Source organism: Bos taurus, chromosome 10 (genome assembly GCF_002263795.3).
Source record: "Bos taurus isolate L1 Dominette 01449 registration number 42190680 breed Hereford chromosome 10, ARS-UCD2.0, whole genome shotgun sequence".
Classification (NCBI taxonomy): Eukaryota; Metazoa; Chordata; class Mammalia; order Artiodactyla; family Bovidae; genus Bos; species Bos taurus.
In genome coordinates, this window is record NC_037337.1 from 60827774 (window position 1) to 60852358 (window position 24585).

General features: G+C 36.7%; 2 protein-coding genes across 5 annotated transcripts in view; one reads left to right on the forward strand and one right to left on the reverse strand.

The window, feature by feature from the left end:
• FAM227B (family with sequence similarity 227 member B) overlaps positions 1-24585 on the forward strand; it is a 212363-nt gene that overhangs the window by 115406 nt on the left and 72372 nt on the right. The gene's annotated exons all lie outside the window — the stretch shown is intronic.
• The window catches only part of FGF7 (fibroblast growth factor 7), a 61649-nt gene that overhangs the window by 35265 nt on the left and 1799 nt on the right, over positions 1-24585 (reverse strand). The window lies entirely within an intron of this gene.

Here is a 24585-nt window from a genome sequence, read left to right on the forward strand (position 1 = left end):
CTGGAGAAAGGAATGGCTACCCACTCCAGTATTATTTCCTGGAGAATTCCATGGACACAGGAGCCTGGCAGGCTACAGTCCATGGGATGGCAAAGAATTGGACATGAGTGTATTTATATTTACTATACCCTTTGCTGTGCTTCACATATACTCATTGTTTTAAAAACTTCCTAATCCTATAAATTAGATAATATCTCTGTTACTCAATAAACAAGAAAACAAGATTCATAGAGATTATGTAATTTGCCCATGGCTACTGTTTGTGTCTTAGCTTGGATTTGAATCCAAACTAGGACTTCTTTATTACATTTCCAAAAGATTCATATCCAAGAAGCTCTCTTTAATGTATTGCTTGAATGAAAAAAAAAATGGCTTGAAACTGCAGAACAATTGACAGAAACTGACAACTTTTCCCTCAAGTGACAGAAAACAATATTTTGGTTTCTCTAATAGCTTATGGTTACTTAATTTGTTTACCAAACATCACATTTTACAGATAGTATAGAAATTAATGTCAACTAGTGTTCATTTAATTTTCACATATCTGAATTAGTAAGGTAATTTAATGTTCAAAACTCTGACTAGTATTGCTTATCATTATATACATACATTGAACATGTACATGTTTGTGTATATCAGGCATGCCTTAATGAAGTGGTTTTTAGAAATTACGAGCTTCAGAAGAAGGTGAGATAAATTGAGAGAGTAGCATTGATATATATACAGTACCATGTGTAAAATAAATTGCTTGTGAGAAGCTGGTATAAAGCACAAGAAGCTCAGCTTGGCGCTCTGTAATGACCCCGAGGGGTGCAGTGGAGTGGTGGAGAGGAGGCTCAAGAGGGAGGGGATGGATATATACATATGTATACTCAGAGCTGATTCACATTGTTATACAGCAGAAACTAGCACAAAGTTGTAAAGCACTTATCCTCCAATTAAAATAAATAAATAAAAATTAGGAGTATCAATCCTCAATAAGGCCTTCAGTGCTAAAAGGTATTTCTCATGATTTGAGATATACTTAAAAATTAATTAGTAATAATTTATTAGTGACACACTTATGATAGTCTGTCATTTCATATTTACTCAAAATATCAGTGTAAATGAATCTATTGAAAACTAAGTACAGATAAAGGTGAATTGTGGAAGAGATATAAGAGGATGTGGGAAAAATTACAATATAAAGACTAAAATTTCAGTAAAATTAAGATTTTAAAATTTAGTCTTATTATAATCTGACACATAGTTGTTATGGTTAGAGTCTGCATTGGCTTAACCTTTGAACATTTTATTAAACTTTATTCCAATGATGAATAAATGTCTGTCTAAATTAAATGTTGCATTAAAAAATTTACTGTTTACTTTTTTCAACACTTCACAGAAGAAACTTTGCTCCTTTGATATTAATTTTGTACCTAATAATAGTTTTTAAATTTTTGTTTATAATTTCTTCTCTCATAGAACATTAAGCTCTTTGACATATAACTGTATTAAGATATTATTATTGTATTTCAATGTTAGTATTATTATAGTAGTTATCCAATTTGAGTTGCTTCTCAGGTGGCTCTTGGAGAAGAAAATAGCAACCCACTGCAGTATTCTTCCCTGGAAAATCCCATGAATGGAGAAGCCTGGCAGGCTACAGTCCATGGGATCGCAAAGAGTGGACATAACTGAGCGACTTCACTTTTCACTTCAGGTGGCTCTAGTGGTAAACAACTCGCCTGCCAATGCAGATTCAATCCTTAGGTTGGGAAGATCCCCTGGAGGAGGACATGGCAACACACTCCAGTATTCTTGCCTGAATAATCTCATGCACAGAGGAGCCTAGAAGGCTACAGTCCATAGGGTCGCACAGAGTTGGATTCGACTAAAGCAACCTAGCACACACACCTGCACACAGTCTCTAACAGAAACTGGCAAAATCTAAGTTGCTTAGAATTCAATGACAGTAACATTCATTTCACATATAAGTAGCCACATTCTTAGTTAATATTTTAGAAGCAACCATGTGTTGATGCTTAATTGTTTTACTTTTTTGAGGTCATTGGGTTTATATCTGATTCAAGATTTTAGTGCAGTTAAACTGTCTCTTAAAAACCAGTTTTGTAGAATTTGAATTCCCTGCCTCCCCCACATGTAGATGGCACTGAACAGGACCATACATTTTCTTGGTCCATTCAAGAGTTGATTAGCTGAACATATGCTAACTACACCTCTAAACTAGCTCAGTCCACATGTGTAAAAGAATAACAAGGCAGCTCCAGAGAACCTAAGCTATCCAACTGCCTGGGACAAATGTTACTGAAAAATAAGATGAGGTTTATTTTCCAATGCATTATTATGACAAGTTCAACTTTAATTTTTGTTTTAATTGGATTTAAAGATTAAGAAAGTAATCGAAAACCTATGTATAGTATAGGAATCAAGGGGCATAAAGGAATTTTGTCTCCAAACACATATATTCCCCATATTCTTGCCTGAAATCTTATCACTGGAAACTAATTGCTCCATATAAAGCATCATATCCCTAGGGGGGTCCACAGCTAAAAGGCATATACCCTGAGGAAGTTTACACATTGAGCTATTAACTATTATAACATCAATTTTAAAAATGGATTTCTAATTGCATGGTTGGTAGAAAGGAGGGCTCTGAAAAATCAACATTCAGCAAAGTCTTGAAGGGTCATAGCAAGGGAAGGAAGTCTGTAACAACATAATTAGAGACAAAGGCCCAGAGCAAGGAGCTCTAGAGAGTCAGGAGTTACAGTAAAAGTCCCAAGATTTGGAGGAAAGGGATAGCCTGTAATAAGAGAAAACTGATGAAAGATGAGGAGAAGATCCATGAGCATACACTTCCTCAGTTACTCAGTTAATGTCTCCTGTCAGCTCTGAGTCTTGACACATATACTAAATTCACTTTCTGCTCTCCTAATTCCATTACGGGTTTCTTTCTAGTGAATTGCCCTCTAAGAATGCACGTTAATCCTACAGCTTTATGTTTTTCATTTGTTTCTCATATGGACTTACACTTTGGCACACGCTTTACTGTTCCTCTCTGTATGGGTCCATGTAACCATATTTGTATGAATGTGCAATGTCAGAGTCTAGTTTGTGATTCAGCATGACACTGTCTTCTCTTCATAAATCCGTGACATGTTTCCTCCATGTGTTTCTAAAGGCCTGTTTCCCAAGTCAAGAATCATCGTATTCAAAATTACCAGGATGACAGGATCTCTAAAGTTAAGCAATAGCAAGGAATATCTGACGTCTTCACATGCAACTTTATTTTTTTTTACTAATTGACAAGAATGTTGAGATGATACCAACAAGATGCAGTTTTAGAAAGGTAATGTCAAAGTGCTATAAATACAGATTAAAAACAGCAATTTCACAAGTACAGAAGCAGAACAGACCTGACTTGGCAACAAGTCATTTGAAAGTGATGTGGAACTTTTAGTTCACAAGCTTAAGATGAGCCAATAGTGTAGTACTTCTGCTCCAAAATACATTAATTGCAAGATTTGGCTGCCTTATAATAGAAGTTAAGTGGTGCTTAGGAAGCAGTTGTCCAGCTGTTGTTAGCCTCACCCTGCTCAATTTGGAGCTTTGTGTTCTGGGTACCTCATTGTGGATGGTATCCTTGGAGGACTAAAGGTAAGAGGCTAGGAAATTGCACTGAAAGGTAATGGCTGAGGGAATTTACATTGTTTAGCATAGAAAAGATCAGCTTAAATAAAAATATAACTGTCTTTATATATTAAAAGGACTGTCCCATAGAGAATGGTTTAGTGGTAAAGGAGTAAAAATCATTTACTAATTCATGGTCTTATTTTAGATTATGGATAGGCTGATTTCATGGTAGTTACATTCCATACAGAAGTTAAATAGCAGAGAGTATTAGAAGCTCAGTATGAGCATGTGTAGATGGAAATTACTTACAGCAGCAAGAAAAGCTTGGACTTGGTAACACAGCCTGAGATAGTGCTGGAAAGAGTACATAGTTCTCCGTGGACTGAAAGCATCTTTCACGTCTCTAATCATAGCCCTATCTCTAGTCAGCCCAGCATTTTCAGTAGCCAAAAACCACTTAAAATTGTTACAGGATTTTTAGGGCTAAATGAGATCTAGATCACCTGGTTTAATCTTCTTATAAAGAATAGAGGCTGAGGAAAATTAAATAATTTGTAAAACTCATAATACAAGCCATAGGTATGAATGAGAACTCTGGCCCACTGATTCCCTGCTCAGGTGTCATTTGTTCATTACACTAGTTAAATAATTACTTAAAAAATATTAGGGGCATCATTTCCTCTTTGTCATATAAAATATTAATTATTAGAAATCTCTCACTTATTTTGAAGTCACTTACCAAACCTTTTTCAATGATAGAGAGTATAACCAAAAGTACAGAAAGTAGGCATAAAGGCTTCTAAAGCACAAAAGAAGTCCTAAAAGCTTGCAAACAAACTAAACTCATTTAACTATACCTATTTGAAGCCTCAAAGAAGTTTTTATTCAGACAATAAGTCTATTTAGAGTTACTCAATCCTTCTGAGGCTTTATTTCCTCATTTTTAAAAGAAAAATAATTAATGCCTCCATCATTCAATTTATCTGAAAATTAAATTAGTTGTCACATGTGACTTGCTTAGCTCTGTGCCTTACACATACAAGAGTTTCAAAAATGTCAGGCATTATTACTATTCACTAGTCAAATACTGGAGACGTGATACAGTGTTCCTGGCTTCTGTTAGAGAACAGGAATGGACTTTTCTAAAATTGTCCAGAACTACATGAGGATCTATAACTAGTTTAGTGGTCATTTACCATGAGACTAGATGAAATCATCAAGGAATGATTATAGACAGAGAAGATCTCCATGATTTCTCTAAGTATATGAAAGTGTTTTATTAGTCATGTCAATCTATTATTCATACACAGAGAAAAATAACATGATGAAGGGCTTAACTTAAAGCAGGAATGATTTCTCAATATGAGAAAGTGTTTCAACTGTTTGGGTAATATAATACTGAAATGGATTGCAGGAGGTTCCATTCTTAGAGAGCTTCAAGAAAAGGTTTGACACATATAAGTCTTGGATTTCTTAGACTGCTAGTGGTTAGGGGAGCCTTTCTAATCCTACCAGACTGTGACTGAAAAAGGAAAGGAGACCCACATATTTAAAAAGCAACATTAGTTTACTATAATTAAATGTATACATATATAAACATAGGTATAAATGTTTATGTTCATGAAAAAACTAATATATGCTCATCAAGTACTTGGAAATCACTAAAAAAAAAAAAAAAAAGAATAAAGAGAATCACCTGAACATACCATTGTTATAATCTATTTATTTTCATTTTCCTGTCTATTTTTATAAAGTTGTAATTATAAGTAGGTTTTTAGTGCAGTAAATAGACATTATTCTTTTTATATTGCTTTTTAAATTCAAGTACAGGGAATTTACTCATTTATTACTTAACATTAACATTAATTTGATATTGAAAGTGAAAGGTGCTCAGTCATGTCTGACTCTTTGCAACCCCACACACTCCATGGAATTCTCCAGGCCAGAATACTGGAGTGGGTAGCTGTTCCCTTCTCCAGGGGATCTTCCCAACCCAGGTCTTCCATTTTGCAGGTGGACTCTTTACCAGCTGAGTCATCAGGGAAGCCCAAGAATACAGGAGTGGGTAGCCTATCCCTTCTCTAGAGAATCTTCCTGACCCAGGAATCAAACCAGAGTTTCCAGCATTGCAGGTGGATTCTTTACCAGATGAGCTACCAGGGAAGATATCATGTGTAGTTAAAAGCAAAGAAATAGAGAAAAGAAGCTGAAAGAGTTAGGAAGAAAAGAGAGAGAAAAGAAAGAGAAAGCAGGGAGGAAAAGGGAGTAGCAAGGAAAAGCAATTAGGAGATATGAGGAGAAACAGAAGAATTGGGGAAACATCAGGAGGGTGATGCCAAGGAGAAAGTTGAAAAGAGAAGTCTTAGTAATTTATGAAAGTTCCTGAGGTTCATGTCCAGTCATCTGGTGCTCCAACACCATAGATATTAAGCAGGACCATAATGCATTGATTCATATCTCTGCCCTTTCAACTTCAGATTAATTAGTTTGTTAGATAATGGTTATAGTTCTTTATCTGCTCTTCTGCATTAAAATAATCAAAAACACTCAAATGGTTAGAGCAGCCTGTAAGTGCATAGGACTCTTCTGATTGCAGAAGCCAAAGCTAAATCACCGAAGCATAAAAGCTTGAGGGTTTGACATCTACCTTAGATTTTCAGTTCAGCTCAGTTCAGTTCAGTCCAGTTCAGTTCAGTCACTCAGTCATGTCCGACTCTTTGTGACTCCATGAACCGCAGAACTCCAGGCCTCCCTGACCATCACCAACTCCTGGAGTCCACCCAAACCCATGTCCATTGTGTCGGTGATGCCATCCAGCCATCTCATCCTCTGTAGAGATCTCTTCAAGAAAATTAGAGATACCAGGGAACATTTCATGCAAAGATGGGCTTAAAAAAGGACAGAAATGGTATGGACCTAACAGAAGCAGAAGATATTAAGAAGAGGTGGCAAGAATACACAGAACAACTTCTAAAAAGATCTTCATGACCCAGATAATAATGAAGATGTGATCACTCCCACTCAGCTAGAGCCAGACATCCTGGAATGTGAAGTCATGTGGGCCTTAGGAATCATCACTATGAACAAAGCTAGTGGAGGTGATGGAATTCCAGGTGAGCTATTTCAAATCCTGAAAGATGATGCTATGAAAGTGCTGCACTCAATATGTCAGCAAATTTGGAAAACTCAGCAGTGGCCACAGGACTGGAAAAGGTCAGTTTTCATTCCAATCCCAAAGAAAGGCAATGCCAAAGAATGCTCAAACTACCGCACAATTGCACTCATCTCACATGCTAGTAAAGTAATGCTCAAAATTCTCCAAGCCAGGCTTCAGCAATACGTGAACCGTGAACTTCCAGATGTTCAAGCTGGCTTTAGAAAAGGCAGAGGAACCAGAGATCAAATTGCCAACATGTGATGGATTATCAAAAAAACAAGGGAGTTCCAGAAAAACATCGATTTCTGCTTTATTGACTATGCCAAAGCCTTTGACTGTGTGGATCACAATAAACTGTGGAAAATTCTGAAAGAGATGGGAATACCAGACCACCTGACCTGCCTCTTGAGAAACCTGTATGCAGGTCAGGAAGCAACAGTTAGAACTGGACATGGAACAACAGACTGGTTCCAAATAGGAAAAGGAGTACGTCAAGGCTGTATATTGTCACCCTGCTTATTTAACTTCTATGCAGAGTACATCATGAGAAATGCTGGGCTGGAAGAAGCACAAGCTGGAATCAAGATTGCTGGGAGAAATATCAATAACCTCAGATATGCAGATGACACTACCCTTATGGCAGAAAGTAAAGAGGAACTAAACAGCCTCTTGATGAAAGTGAAAAGAGGAGAGTGAAAAAGTTGGCTTAAAGCTCAACATTCAGAAACCTAAGATCGTGGCATCCGGTCCCATCCCTTCGTGGCAAATAGATGGAGAAACAGTGGAAACGGTGGCTGACTTTATTTTTCTGGGCTCCAAAATCACTGCAAATGGTGATTGCAGCCATGAAATTAAAAGATGCTTACTCCTTGGAGGAAAAGTTATGACCAACCTAGACAGCATATTAAAAAGCAGAGACATTACAGATATTAATCTGCACAAAAAGCAAAAGGCAAGCAGCTGTTTATTCAATTTATTCCTCTTGTTTGAAACTTTGATTTTGTTTTCTCCATCATGTTGGTGATAATTTAGTTAAACTAGTTTTGAGTCAATGAATGTTAGTCGCTCAGTCATGTCCATGGACTGACTGTATGTACATGTACAGTCCATGGACTGTAGCCTGCCAGATTCCTCTATCCATGTAATTCTCCCAGCAAGAATACTAGAGTGAGTTGTTGTTCATTTCTCCAGGGGATCTTCCAAACACAGGGATGGAATCCGGGTCTTCTGCCTTGTAGGCAGATTCTTTACCTAATCTGTGCCACCAGGGAAGCTCAATAGTAACAAATATAGTCATTCTAAATAAAAATATTCTTATGCATTAATAGCTTTCCATGGACAGTGGCACCCCACTCCAGTACTCTTGCTTGGAAAATCCCATGGACGGAGGAGCCTGTTAGGCTGCAGTCCATGGGGTCGCTAAGAGTCGGACACAACTGAGCGACTTCACTTTCACTTTTCACTTTCATGCATTGGAGAAGGAAATGGCAGCCCACTCCAGTGTTCTTGCCTGGAGAATCCCAGGGACAGGGGAGCCTGGTGGGCTGCCGTCTATGGGGTCGCACAGAGTCAGACACGACTGAAGTGACTTAGCATAGCATAGCATGGACAGTCTACAGTTTTACCCAAATCAGTTTCCTCAACAATTACTGATAGTTTGGAAAGCTATCAGTTTGCCTATTTGATTGCAAATAGCTATCAAAAGCTATCAATATGAAATTATCACTATTACCAGAAAATCCACCTGAAGTAAATATATCATTGATGATGAACGTTTATTTTAAGCATAGCAAATAACACATTAGTGCATTTTCTACCAAAATTTACTTAACTACGAGTAAAAACATACAGATTTCCCATCAACTTTTATATTGCTTACAAAATGCTATTGTTAACCATGTATCTAAAGTCTGTTTTTAAAAAATTAATTTCAAAGAAACATAAAAGCTGGGCATAATACTTCAGTGTAAATAAATAACTAAAATAAAATGCCTGGTATATTTGAAAGAACTGACCAAAATTTCACAAATTTCTTCCTCAGTAGAATATTGTTTTATGCAGCAAATAATAAATAGGAACTTTATTTCCACAAGTACAAAATGAAAATAGTCAAGAAAGATTTCAGTAAATCCAGAGGCTTCTGACCTGGTCATGAAAGGTAATTAGGGGACTGTGAGATGCTGATCTAACCTTGAAGATGACATAACAAGGACCACTCAGTCTCCTCAGAAAACTGTAAAATTGTCTGAGACAGAGTGAGCCATTTCATTATTACCTTTGTTTTAATTTTATAACAGCTTTCTTATAACATTCTTATGGTAATAGCCTTCAAATTTAGAATGTGAGAAAAACATGTTTATGATAATGTTAACATAACCAACAAAATGTAGAATCTTGGATGTCTGAAGAGAAATTATCTTCTATGTAAGATATCATACATTTTGCTTGAATGCACTCCAGGAAAATAGATGTTGTTTCATCCTTGAAACATGGCAATGTTTCCTACTGGGTAGTGTTTTATTATGAACTGGACTTGACTTGAAGGGTTGAGGTGGACTTTCTTAAATTAACAATAGGCATTAATTTATTTCATTTGCACACTTAGCACAGTTCTTTTTGTTTCTTATTTTAAAATTATAAGTCTAAAACTGTGTGTATTTTTATATCTGTAAACAGAATGTGATTTTTTTACTATAATTAAATTTTTTAAAGTATTTCTTCCTGCACACAGATGTCAAACATAGAGTACAAATTCACAAATAGAGGAGGATATGACTTCTTGAAAAGTTGTGCTTGATTCCTTAGATTTTAATCTTAAAATATCTCAAAGAAATTTCTTTATTACTTATAACTACTAATTACTACAGTGAATAAGACTATATTTCAAAACAATTTTTGTATATGAAAACCCCAGAACAAAATTTGTTTGCATGAAGATTGAGAAGCTCTTGTGGTAGCATATGATTTCTTTGCTATTTATTATGTTTTTCTCTTTGACCTTATTAATGCATCTCTGGATACCTAGCAACCTAGGTTGCACTCCTGGCTCTACCACTGACTAACTGTGCAACTTTGGCTTACTTCCTAACCTTATAGAAGCTCAAAACATACTTACCCTCTAAGCAAAGCTCAAAGTATTTTTGCCAGCAGTGTACAAGAAGAATTTCCTTTAGTTAATATTCTCAGGTTCTTACAATTGTCCGAAGAAATAACAATACAATGCAAGATTATTTTCAATTATTTACCATGGGTCTGATGGCTTATCTCCATAAATTATTACAATGATATATTTGAGAAAGCCTTACATTAGGGTAGGAAACTGTAGTCTTGCATATCTGACCTTTAGCATGATTTCATTGAGTGATTAGGGTAATATTAGTTGAATCACAATCAACTTCTCCAAGAAGATGAGCCCCCATGCCCTCCACCTCTGGTGGGTACTCCGGTTACATCTGTCAAAATCTCTGTGGACCTCAGGATTACAGAGCATCCCTCTCTGCCTTTTCTCTCTTTTCTCGATGTATCTATAATCTGTATTCCTTTTCCTTCTCTCTCCCTGCTTTTTCCTTAGCTTGTGTCTTTCTCAATTTACTTCCTCACACCTCTCCTTTAATTCTATCTCCCCACCTCTGACCTACACCTTCTTCTTTTGTTTTCCTATCTTCTCTTTTTGTACTATGAAGTTAAAATGTGTTTCAAAGCATTTTGCGTATTTACTAGCTCTGTGTTGCTACTTTCTCTGCACCATACTCTCTAGCTAGCCGGGACAAGACACCATTCTCCAAAATCGCCCTACTGTAACCATACCTTTTTGCACACTTGTTCATGACTTGGAAAGCTCTTCACCCTCTGTCAAAATCCTTCAACCAATCCCCCTTTTATTCAAATTTTATTCAAATTTAATTCAAATTTAAAATTTTCTTTTCCTAATTCTTCTACTCTGTCCTTTTTACATTTTTAGGCTCACCAAGAAGTATTCACTTTCATTCCCCTGATCTCTCTTTCTTCATATGAAATGTATTAGTAACTTTCAGGACTTACTAGATTATTTCCTATAAAAGCCCAGTAAAAAGTTATTTGTCTTCATAACCTTTATTGTACAGTGTCACCTTACACATTAAAGGTGCTCTATAAATATTGAATTGTATTCTCAACTTAAATCCTAATCATCTAGATCAAATTGCCTTTTAATTTGGCTTCTAAATGGCACCTGTATCTCTACTCAGTTCTTGCCATCACTGCATTTATGTGCTGTGCAAACGACTCAACAGGTTTGTTAGGAAAAATAGATTGAATGTGACAGTTGCAGATAAAGAAGACTGTGTGTGAGGGCAGAGTTAGTTTCTATCTTCAATTCTGTTTTATTGTCTCCCCAACAACTAGCACAGTTCCTGGCATATTATGTGCTTAACAATATCCGTTAAGTGAATGAATGAATATTTGGGGTCAGTATTTGGTGACAGCTCACTGTAACCTCATAAGAGACCTTTAGCTAGAACCACTCAACCCAGCTGCTCCTAGACTCCTGACCCTCTGACACTATGAAGTAATATATACTGTTTTAAGTTGCTAAATTTTGGATAATTTATTATTATGCAGCATTTATAGCTAATATGCCTTCTCTTTCTTCCCATCCCATCCCTCAGTTGCTTAGTACCATTGGTAACATTTTGTAATTGAAATCTGTTCAAACAATGTGCTCTAATCACCATCTTTTTATATTAAAAAAAATCTGAGACCCAGAATAGTTCAGTATTTATCCAAGGTCAATTAATTACTAGAAAAAAGTTTAAAACCAAAGAAATAATATGGTATTATTTCCGTATCCCTATGCTGCCTCTGACTTTATAATCATTTGTCTACTCCTAAGTATTAAATAGCATGTATTAATGTTTATATTAAAAGAGCACTGTGAAGATAAAATTTTTTGTACTATCTTTGCACTAACTCATCATTTTTATTCCCTTTCTTTTGCCTCCTTTAATTGATAAAAGTCCTAAAAACACTAGAAATAAATTGAGAACATAGTAAGTGTGGACAAAAGAAAGAACCAGTTTGCCAATATACCATTTCTTTTTCAACCTTTCATAAGTGCTTGTTATAAAAAACTCTGCGACTTCTTTTGTTTGCTTTTGTGTTTGTTCTGTTTGAATTTAGTGGCCTTTAGAGAGGGGAGCTGTCTGGCTATACTCCCCAAACTGACTGATTTACTCTCTGAAATCCAACTGTATATATGTATGTATTCTATAACAATTATGAAGATACTTACTAGTGAACAGAATTATAAATGTTTTTAACAAATGTCAGAAATGTGTTTAAAAAACAACCAAATCAAATTTTGCAGCATCTTTAGCAATTTGTAAGCAAATAAACTGAAGGTTTCCACCCCAATTCAGAGGAACATAAATGGAGATGTTTTGTACAAGGCAAGTTGGAGTAGAGTTTTTATTTAATAATAAGAAAATGCCAAGTACTCATTAGGGCCTATCATAGAGAAGATAATTTCAGCTGTTTATAGTTCTTTACATGTAAATGATCCCACTGCATGATGCAAATTAATATGTGATGTTTTAATAATATCAGTGGCAGTTTAATGATACATGTGTTAATAACAAAAGCTATGCTTTGAAGTTAAGCCTACTCGGGTTCATATTCCAACCCTGACAGTCAGTAGCTTTAGAACCTAGAGCAAGCTACCTACCTCTGTGAGCCAAAGTTGCCTCTGCAAAATGAGCATAACTCTGCCAGGCCCACGGTAACAACTCAGTAAGTTTACCTCTTTAGTAGTTATTTTCATGATCCTAAAATAATATTAGTAACTTGTGTTATCATTATAGGGAGAAAGTGTAACTTTAAAACACTTCATTTCTTCCGCTTCAAAGTCTCTTAGCATCTTGTGTTGACTATAAGGAAACTAGAAGTTTTAAAGCAGTATTCTGAATATGAACTTCTTGAACTTTAATATATAATGTTAATCACAGTGAATTCATCAGGTTTACTATTCAATATCTACTGTTTATAAGTTAACTCACTACCCAGATATTTCCAGAAAACAATCCATCATTGCACATAGAAAATTTTGATATGATGATTTCAATCATCAGCTAATATTGAACACCAATCTTTCTTAATTAAAGTGAACACACCTAAATGGGCTTCTCTGGTAGTTCAGACAGTAAAGAATCTACCTGGAATGTGGGAGACTTGGGTTCAATCCCTGGGTCAGGAAGATCCCCTGTAGGAGGACATGGCAACCCACTCCAGTATTCTTGCCTGGAAAATCCCTTTGCACAGAGGAGCCTGGTGGGCTACAGTCCATGGGGTTCACGAAGAGTCGGACATGACTGAGTGACTAAGCATAGCCTCAACACCTAAATAGGCACAACAGGCCTATATATTTTTATTGAGGTATAGTTTACTTACAACATTATATTAGTTTTAGGTATGCAGCACAGTGATTCAAAATCTTTACAGATTATACTCCACGTAGAGTTATTCTACAATGCTGGCTATATTCCCTATGCTGTACGATATATCTCTGTAGCTTATTTATTTTATATATAGTAGTTTGTACCTCCTAATCTCCTATCCATGTCTTGCCCCTTCTCCTCCTTTCTCCCTACTGTTAACCACCAGTTTGCTCTCTATATCTGTGAGTCTGTTCCTTTTTTGTTACATTCATATTCGTTTTACTTTTTAGATTCCACATATAATTGATAACCTACATTATTTATCTTTGTCTGAATTATTTCACTAAGCATAATACCTTCCAGGTCCATACATGTTGTTGCAAATGACAAAATTTCATTTCTTTTAATGGCTGAGTAGTATTCCATTGTGCATATATGTGTGGTTTATATTACATCTTCTTTATCCATTCATTGTTGATGGACACTTAGATTGCTTTCATATCTATGCTATTGTAAATAATGATGCTGTATCTCAATAATACTTGAGATACAGTATCTTTTTTAATTAATATTTTCACTTGTTTTGGATAAAAAGTACATTTTTATATCTTTCAGTTCCAGGAGTGGAACTGTTGGCTCATATGGTAGTTCTGTTTTTAGATTTTTAAGGACCTTCCACAGTGGCTGCACCAATTGACTACTTTCCCACCAACAGTGTACATCCCTTTCTCCACATCCTCTCCCACATTTGTTATTTGTGGTCTTTTTGGTGGTATTCATTCTGAGAGGTATGAGGTGATACCTCACTGTGGTAGCCTAGGTATCATTTTAAAACTAGAACTTGTATACTAGCAAGCCGGCCAATTTCCTGAGCATTTTTCCTTTCCTTCTGTAAAGTGAACTAACTGTGATTATAAGCTTACAATGAATAGGGTGAAATTGATAGTTGCTCAGACTATCTCTGAGTCTGAGCAACTATCAATTTCACCCTATTCATTGTAGTTTTGTCTGGGAGAAGGCAGCGGCACCCTACTCCAGTACTCTTGCCTGGAAAATCCCGTGGACGAAGGAGCCTGGTAGGCTGCAGTCCATGGGGTCGCTAAGAGTCAGACTTGACTGAGCAACTTCACTTTCACTTTTCACTTTCATTCCTTGGAGAAGGAAATGGCAACCCACTCCAGTGTTCTTGCCTGGAGAATCCCAGGAACGGGGGAGCCTGGTGGGCTGCCGTCTATGGTGTTGTTCAGAGTCGGACACAACTGAAGTGACTTAGCAGCAGCAGCAGCAGTCTTGTCTGACTCTTTGTGACCCCATGGACTGTAGTCCACCAGGCTCCTCTGTCCATGGGATTTCTCAGACGAGAATACTTAAATGGGTTGTCATTTCCTTCTCCTACATAGCTCTTGGACAGCATTTCAAATTAAGAGAATAGTTTTAAAGTTCTCTTTACTGAAAAAGAGAACATCCAACTAGTAAAGAGCATCCAACTAGGTTTAAATCTCACTAAAAATCTATGGATTTCAGTACACCATTTATACCCAAAATACTCCACCAAGAGTCCAAAATTATACACAGGCTCCTAACTTTGGCATATATTTGTAGTTCAAGGTCACTCTTAAAACATTGGGTCAGGTTCATTTTATAGCCTTTCTAACAACTGGACATGGAACAACAGACTGGTTTCAAATAGGAAAAGGAGTATGTCAAGGCTGTATATTGTCACCTGCTTGTTTAACTTAGATGCAGAGTACATCATGAGAAACGCTGGGCTGGAAGAAGCACAAGCTGGAATCAAGATTGCCAGGAGAAATATCAATAACCTCAGATATGCAGATGACACCACCCTTATGGCAGAAAGCAAAGAACTAAAGAGCCTCTTGATGAAAGTGAAAGTGGAGAGTGAAAAAGTTGGCTTAAAGCTCAACAGTCAGAAAACAGAGATCATGGCATCTGGTCCCATCCCTTCATGGCAAATAGATGGGGAAGCGATGGAAACAGTGACAGACTTTATTTTGTTGGGCCTCCAAAATCACTGCAGATGGTGACTTCAGCCATTAAATTAAAACACACTTGCTCCTTGGAAGAAAAGCTATGACCAACCTAGACAGCATATTTAAAAGCAGAGACATAACTTTGCCAACAAAGGTCCATCTAGTCAAAGCTATGGTTTTTCCAGTAGTCATGTATGGATGTGAGAGTTGGACCATAAAGAAAGCTGAGCGATAAAGAATTGATGCTTTTGAGCTGTGGTCCAACCAGTCCACCCTAAAGGAAATCAGTCCTGAATATTCATTGGAAGGACTGATGCTGACACTGAAAGTCCAATACGTTGGCCACCTGACTCATTTGAAAAGCCCCTGATGCTGGGAAAGATTGAAGGCGGGAGGAGAAGGGGACAACAGAGGATGAGATGGTTGGATGACATCACCGACTCAATGGATGTGAGTTTGAGTAAACTCTGGGAGTTGGTGATGGACAAGGAGGACTGGTGTGCATCAGTCCATGGGGTCGCAAAGAGCTGGACACAACTGAGTGACTGAACTGAACTGAACAACTGAGTGGAAGCTTGGTTTTATTTCTTCATTACACCAAAGATAAATTTCCTAGCTCTGCAGTTTCCATTTAGAAATTTAAATGTTTTACCCAGATCAGGGGTGAAAGTAGGGAGGATGTGGGTGGTGTGGAGGGCATGCTCTGTTGTCAGATAAGTTTAGAAAACCATATATAGTCTGCTAAAGTTCCCTTATAGCTCAGTTGGTAAAGAATCTGCCTGCAATGCAGGAGACCCTGCTTTAATTCCTGGGTCAGGAAGATCCCTGGAGAAGGGAAAGGCTACCCACTCCAGTATTCTTGGGCTTCCCTTGTGCCTCAGCTGGTAAAGAATTGGTCTGCAGTGCAGGAGACCTGGGTTTGATCCCTGGGTTGGGAAGATACCCTGGAGAAGGGGAAGGCTACCCACTCCAGTATTCTGGCCTGGAGAATTCCATTGACTGTATAGTCCATGGGGTCGCAAAGAGTCGGACACAACTGAGGCACTTTCACTTTCAAAGTTCTGCAATTCATGCTAGTGAAGTATAGGCTCAGTGAATTTTCTCTGTGAAAAAACTTGCTCAGCTTTTTTTAACATAATATTTTCCAATGAGCTGCAGAAACTGTGCTATAGGAAACATCATTAATTATCTTGAGGGACACTAGTGTTCTAAGAAATAAAGTTTGGAATTGCTGCTGTAAGAAAAATCTGCAGGCTGAGTTGATTTTGAATTTGATGTCAAGTCATTTTCTCATTTATCTACAATTATATCTGATGTTCAGATAGGCAGACAAAATGGAAAATATTCCAGTAGCTTTTAATGGAACATGATAAATATGCTATTTAAGGATGTTGAAATATGCCACATTTCTCCTTTCTAGTATTAAACAGAAAAATAAACTGTTTCAGAATAGTCTGTATAAATAAGCAAAGATTATTACAGAATTATGCACAGATTTTCAAATTTATTTCAGAAACACATGCAGTAATCTATTATCATTTCAACCCTCTGTACACTATTTTATTTTTGTTTTCACCTCAGAAACCCTCCCTCTACTCTTACCAATCCATTGTACTCAATTTCCCCTATTCTGTAAGGGCATCAAAAAGTTAGTGAAATATTGTACATTAACTATACTTCAATTTAAAAAAAAATAGAAAAGCTATATTTTATAAGTATCCTTTGTATTTAAGTCCTCCCTAAACTTAAAATACAAAATTCACTAACGTGTATATAAAGTCCTCTTTCCTTTCATCTCTTGCCTTTTCTCTCCTGTTCAGGGACAAAGATCTTTTCTTCCTTTTTGTTCTTAGGACACTAGTGAATGGCTCTATCAAGTGCTTGTGGCCACTTCATTAGTAATGATCACATTCTTCTTCAGGGAAGTTGACTGACGTTACTGAAGAATCTCTGGAGACAATTCTCCCCAGTATATATCAAACTTTTTTTACCCAAGAAGAATATTGCCTGCCTAACTGGCAAGTTTTACCAGGACATGGGCATTGAATAGTTCTCCTCTCTCCTTCCCCACCCTAATTCCTTTGTCTTTATATATTACTGCGACTGCTGCTAAGTCACTTCAGTTGTGTCCGACTCTGTGTGACCCCATAGACTGCAGCCCACCAGGCTCCCCCGTCCCTGGGATTCTCAGGGCAAGAACACTGGAGTGGGTTGCCATTTCCTTCTCCAATGCAGGAAAGTGAAAAGTGAAAGTGAAGTCTCTCAGTCGTGTCTGACTCTTAGCAACCCCATGGACTGCAGCCTACCAGGCTCCTCCACCCATGGGATTTTCCAGGCAAGAGCACTGGAGTGGGGTGCCATTGCCTTACTATACAAACACAGATAGCTGACTAGGTTTAATAATGTTTTCCTTGTTAGTAAACTTGGTATGGCTTCTCTACCTAAGTCAGAATCAGGTATCTCAAATACAGATATGAATCCTGGTCAAAAAACTGTCAAATGTTCAGTGAGTCTTTGATGTGGTTTTCAGAATCACGTGAAAGGCAGATAATTTTTATTTTCCAACGTACTTTGCTTGTAGAAGGATTGGATATGAACTGGGAAGACATTATCCTAAGTGAAATAGGCTAGACACAGAAGAACAAATACTATATAACACAGCTTTCAGGAAAAATCTAAAATATTAGCCACCTCTCATAGAAGCAGAGAAGAAAGTGGTTTCTAGAGACTGGAGGGTGTGGAAAACAAGGAGATATTAGTCAAAGGATAGTAAGTTTCAGTTATGCAAGATGAATAAATCCAAGAAACATACTCTACACTGTAGTGTTTCTAGTTCACAATATTGTAGATATACTTAAATATTTGCTAAGAGGATCGATAGATCCAACCAGGCCATCTTAAAGGAAATCAGTCCTGAATATTCATTGGAAGGGCTGATCCTGAAGCTGAAACTCCAGTACTTTGGCCACCTGATGGGAAGAGCTGACTCATTTGAAAAGACCCTGATGCTGGGAAAGATTGAAGGCGGGATAAAAGGGGATGACAGAGGATGAGATGGTTGGATGGCATCACCGACTCAATGGATATGAGTTTGAGTAGGCTCCAGGAGTTGGTGATGGACAGGGTGGCCTGGCGAGCTGCAGTCTATGGGGTCGCAAAGAGTCAGACATGACTGAGCGACTGAACTGAACTGAAGAGGATAGATCTTATGTTAAGTACTTTTATTACTACTACTATTAATAATAATAAAAAAGATCAGGAGAAAACTATTGGAAGTGATAGCTATGTTTATGGCATAGATTATGATGATATATACTTACCTCTGAATTCATCAAATTGTAACTTTCAATAATTACAACTTTTTGCATGTTAATCGTACCTCAGAACTTTTTTTTAAAGCTTGAATATAGTTTAGAAAAAGTAGGAATTCATGTGGAAGCCCATTTCATTTAATGTTGTTTTTATCCATATTACTTAGGTATATGCAATTCCTGCCTCTTCTATGTGCCATATATGAAATTAAAACATAGAAATGTATTGTATTCCAGTCGTAATGTAAAAGAAGTTACTATGCTATTTTGGTGCAGTGGAAGAAAGCTGGGATTTAGAAAAGAAAGGAAAGAAAGCTTTGCTTTAATCCCTAACTTACAAACAGAACAAACTTTTAGGTTCGTAGTCTTTCACTAATCTGAATAAACCCTCTAGGCTTGTAGTTTCTTTCCTATTAGATTTTCTAGACTGCAGCTTGTCTCTTTAAATCACTGCTTTTGTAGGGTGGCCATAGGAGGTAAAACCCTAATTTGGGGGCATCAGTTCATAATCATAAATGGCTAATTTAAGTGCCTTGTAAGCTGGCCTTGATGCGTATACTCCAGGTTCCCTGCTTGCAGCATCACTTGAAAGTGTCAGAAGGGAATCAGACCTGCTGTTATTGTGAAATTGTGGCACAGGACCTAATTTTTTCCCAGCAATGAACTCGTTCATCAAAGATGCCTTCTTAAATAGTAGCTAGAAAGCTGTCATCACATGGATTTCCAAGCCAGTTCACCAAATGTTAGATCCACTAAGATTTGTCAAAAATGTTGAATCCTGATGCATTATCCAGAGATTCGTTCCTGATGGGCCCATTTTAAAATCCTCCAGGGCAAAGGTGAACTCTGGAGCCCTCTAAGGGTTCCAAAACATTCCCAGGACACCTAGGGGGAATCCTGCTGAATTAGAAGCCTTGGCTCCTTAAGTAGTGGTTTTCAACCTTAGCTGCAGATTAGAATCACTGGAGAGCTTTAAACAAACACTGATGCCTGGGTTCTTCGTGCCTTCACAAGAGTCTCCTTTAACTAGGGGGTGGTTTCCCCAGTAATCTAATGTGATCCCCGTGGTTTTGTAGCCATGTCAGGATTATCTGGGGAACTTTTGAAATTTCTGATGCCCAGGCTGCACCCCAAATAAATTTAATGAGAATTTTTGTGGATGGAACCTGGTATCAGTATTTTTTAAAGTTTCCCAGCTGGTTTCAATATCTAGTTAAGGCTGAGAAATAGAAAAATCTAGAAAAGAAATCCCTTCCACATAGATCTAAAAGGTGGCATCTTACATCCTCTTCAATTCACCTGGGTCTCTGAAAGCTCTAAAACTATAGGCTGAAGAGTTGTGATACAACTGAGTCACAAGGTAAAGTGCATGATCAGATACTCTGGATTGATAAGAAATGAAAGTGATGATCAGTTCAAATAAGAATCTATAAAATAAATAAGAAATACACCTGTGGCAATGAGCTGTTGTTAGCATTTATTAAACACCAGACACTGGTATTAGCCTAAAAACAGAGGAAGACCATAAAATGGAAAATTATTCTTAATATTAGAGTTTTCAAAGAATAGCTAATATTTCCAAATTGAGCTATTTCCAAATAGCTGTTATTTCCAAATCTTCCATAATTTAAACCTTGGGAACTTAAGGAAATGCAGGTCACCAGTTCTATAGGATTCCATTTTGTCAGTAATTCTACAGTTTTCATTAAATTCCATAGATATGTTTGTCATTGTCTATTTTTTTTAAATAAGGTTGTTGTGATTTTTTTATTTCTTCCTTTGACAGTGTGAGTTATTTTTTTCTTTTAGATAACCTACTAAGAACTCATTGAAGCATAAGCAAGTTTACCATCTTTATATTTAGAGGAGATATGTATATTTGTTAGCTACTAGCAGAGATTCTTGTTGAGCAGGAACTTATCCAAAGAATTGTTGACAATTAAATCGCTGAAGATTTTGTGGTCAAAGTCAAATCCAACAACAGTGTGTTTATTTTCTTTTTGCCGATTGTTAGGCCATATCCCATCACAGTCTAACAATCCAAAAGAGAATATTGCCAAATCACTGGCCAGTTTTCAGAATGGCTAACCCTTTTCTTACTATGGAACTTTCAATGCTTAATTGTAACAAGTGAGGCATACTTTTTCTTGAATCAATGGCTTATGGCTATTAAGAATTCCTTCTCTAAAGAAATGGGAAGAGAAAAACTTTTTTAGTAATTGAATGTCAAAAGCAAGAAAATCATTCCAAGGGACTGAGTTCACATCTGTCTTTCAGGGCAGTTGTCATCTGCCCAGTGCACTGCTGCTGTCTCTCACTTGGCACCTCAACTCCCAGCTTAAACAGCAGCTATTTGTGTCAGGTGTGGAGTGATAGCCTCTGTCTGCTGATGGGCTGCCTGGGCCAATTATCTAAATTCACCCCCTGGCCTTGTCCCCGAGTGGAAAGCTCTGACTACCTCAGTGGAAGGACTGACCATCTGTTGCCAGTCCCTTTGTGATATTATTAACGCTCTCCTTCTGCAGAGAATGTGGATTATTTCATTTTGGAGGGGCATTTTGTGCTTTTACTATTATTATTATTAATTCAGGTTAGGTTCTAGTTTCATCTCTTAGAAGCCTACTAAAAGGCTAAATGTGGTGCCACCAGAGAACAAGTTAAAAGGAGAGGCTTTCCTCTCCTTGGGTAAGAATAGTGTGCTCTCTCAGGACCAGTTCTCCAGTGATACTTTCTCTCTCTCCCAGAGTCAGAAATGCAATTCAGCAGCTCTTGGCCTCTTATAAATTCCTATTTTGACATAGCCGGGTCTTGCTTATACAGTTACTAATACAAGTCTTGTTTCTGTTGGGTTCCTTGGTGCATTTTTTACTGTCATTTATTCAATCTTATTTAGATATAAAATATTTCACAAGACAGCACTGTAATTAAGCCTGAAGTGAGACTTTTACAACCCAGGGTAGCTTAGATGATTTTCTTAATTCCCTAAAGATGTGAGGGACTTCCCAGGTGGCTCAGTGGTAAAGAATCAGCTGGCCAGTGCAGGAGACATGGATTCTATCCCCAGGTCAGGAAGATCCCCTGGAGAAGGTAGTGGTGACCCCCTCCAGTGTTCTTGCCTGGGAAATCCCATGGACAGAGGAGCCTGGCAGGCTACACTCCATGGGGTTGCAGAAGAGTTGGACACGACTGAGCGGCTAAACAACAGTAACAAAGATGTGAGACATGAGTCGTCATATCCACTCCCTATCACTCCCCTTCTCTTCCTCCAACCCTCCATACACCTGCCCCAGCCTACCACTTCTGGAAGCAGAATTATACACCCAGATTTTTCACCTCACCTACCTACTCCAATCCATTATCTTAGCAACATCTTATAAACCACATTCCTATGAAGGAGCGGTGCTTCTGCTGGTGAAGCAAGCAGTCCTTCAAGATGCATTAATATCTTCAGGTCATTTTCCCTTTCATTCACAGCAAAGCCATGAAAATAGACTAGGGACTTTCTTATGGTAACCCAGAAAACCACTGTTCATGTAGATGATGTCCAACTTTTCATGCCAAATTTTATCATCTAAGACATTTAAATGTATCCCATCTTAAAAGGCCTCCAAAGAAGAACGTTCAACAATGTATGAACGAAGTTAAGGCATCAGAACACATGAAATTCGAAGTTTAATTTTGATCTTTTCCACTTTCTGTACTTGGTATTTCAACCTAGTAGATAATCCAGTTACCTTTTACTTTCTCATTTTAATGAAATAGGAAGGAAACAGCTTTTGTTCATTTATTCATTAATTCAGTTAAGGATTGAGAGATATAAACAATAAGTTTTGTAATTTCAGATTTTTGTTTTCTTTGACTTTTAAACGAAATCTTCTGAGCAATTTCTTTGTATCTGGATGCAGTAGCTTCAACTTCACCTAGGGCAATTTGCATTTTTTGTATGAGACACTCAATTTTAAAATTAGTCAGGAAATAAATATTAGAATTCTCTTCTATGTTATTCTCTGTATATTTTTCAATGGAGTACCTTAGGATTTTCTGTAGACAACAGTGAGTTAGCCTCTATTTATGAAGAAGTCTGATAGGCTTATTCTTCAGTAAGATAGCAGCAAAACTTGACAACAATTTGGAGCTTACTGAAAGGATCCAGATGTAAGCTTCCCTCTCTAGGAGAATTTACCTGGAAGTATATACACTATATATGGTATATACTATCAAGAAAGTATATACAGTCTATGAAAAAGCTTATAGAAATAAGATTATTTACATAATATATATTATTTCTTTTAGTACATTGGTATTGTGACATTCTAACTTATAATGATATAGGATGACTTTCTTTCTTTCCTTCTTTCTTTACTTCCTCACTTTCTTTGTTCCTTTATTTTTTACTACAGAATTAGTGTTAGAAGAGAAATTATGTACCATATTGCCTTTATGGTTACTCAAGGTCAGTGCTAAATTGTGTTTCAAACTATGGAAAATTTTAGTACTTTGTGTATGTTTTAAAATATCTGAGTTTCATAGTTTCAAGAAATTTTAATACAAAATAAGACACATATATCTGAATGCATTCTTATCGCAGGTATTCCAATTTTAGATATTCTAATTGATCCCAAATAATTATGAATAATGTTCACTTTCACTGAATTTTGCATCTAATTTTTCACTTTTTCATTACTTGGTAAAAGCAGTCAAAAGGAATTAGCCTATGGAAGAATTCTACAGTGTTTAGGCTCAATAACTTTACTACTACAATTTGAAATTAGTTCTGACAGCTCAACTTATCATTAAGATGATATTCACTTTCATCTCATTCAATATATATGGTAATTATATCATATAATCATATAATTTAGATTGTTCACATTTGTGTTATATATTCTAAAGTTTAGATTAAAATATACTGTAAGAACTAAAATGTATATTGGATCATCTGTACATATCCCACAACTTACAGATTAAAAAATGAGAATTGGAAAAAGTAAGGAGTTGTACCAGAGTCAGTCACAGGCAGGGTTTGGACCTATCTGTCATAACTTCCACCTGGGCTCTGTTTTCTCCACCAAGTTCTGTTATCCATTATAAATCTCAATAACTTTTAAATGGGCTTCCCTCGTGGCTCAGATGGTAAAGAATCCTCCTGCAGTGCAGGAGACCTGGGTTTGATCCCTGGGTTGGGAAGATCCCCTGGAGAAGGGAATGGCTACCCATTCCAGTATCTTTCCTGGAGAGTTTCATGGACAGAGGAGCCTGGCAGGCCACAGTCCATGGGGTCATTTATTGATATGAGCCAGATTCTTTTGCTCACATAGAAATAGCTATCCACAAAACTTTCCTCCAAATAGTTATTTCCTTAGCTAAACTTCAGTATAATCAGAACAATATTCTAGAACTAACATGATAACATTATTAATAGAGATAATAATAACCATACTGTTAGCAATCCATTAAAATGGCCTTAACATTCTATATCAATTATAGTTTAAAAAGTAGTTTCTCTCATTTTCATATTGGAAACATAATTCTCCATATTCCCATATTGGTTTATTATTAATAGTTTAGAAGCCTAAAAGACATTTATTAAATAAGCAGCAAAGTTTTAAATGTTCACTTGTAAGCCTGGCACTATGCTAAGCAAATGTTTACAGTATCACCCCCATGCATTCTTTTTCAATTAAGTTTAACATATGTAACATTATAAAATGATATGTTATAACATTGTTCAAGTGCTAGTAATGCAAACAAACTTTCTTTTCACTCAGGGATTTTAAATTCTTAGTGTACATGTTCAGGTATATATTTTACTCCATAAAATTTAATACTTTTGAAATTGGTTATTAATCATAACTGCTAAATGATAAATCCAAACCTGATATATCAAGATAAAAAGAATAACTGATTATTGAAGAAAATATAATTATCTACATTTGAATCATGAAATTAATGTCTCTTCCAACTCACTTTTATTTCCTCCTTCACATTTATATTTCCCTTAAGGTAACATAGAACTTTTATGGCATAGAATATGAAGATAAAAAAATGTTAGGAGGAGCCTGTTTTTGTGCCTAGGTAAA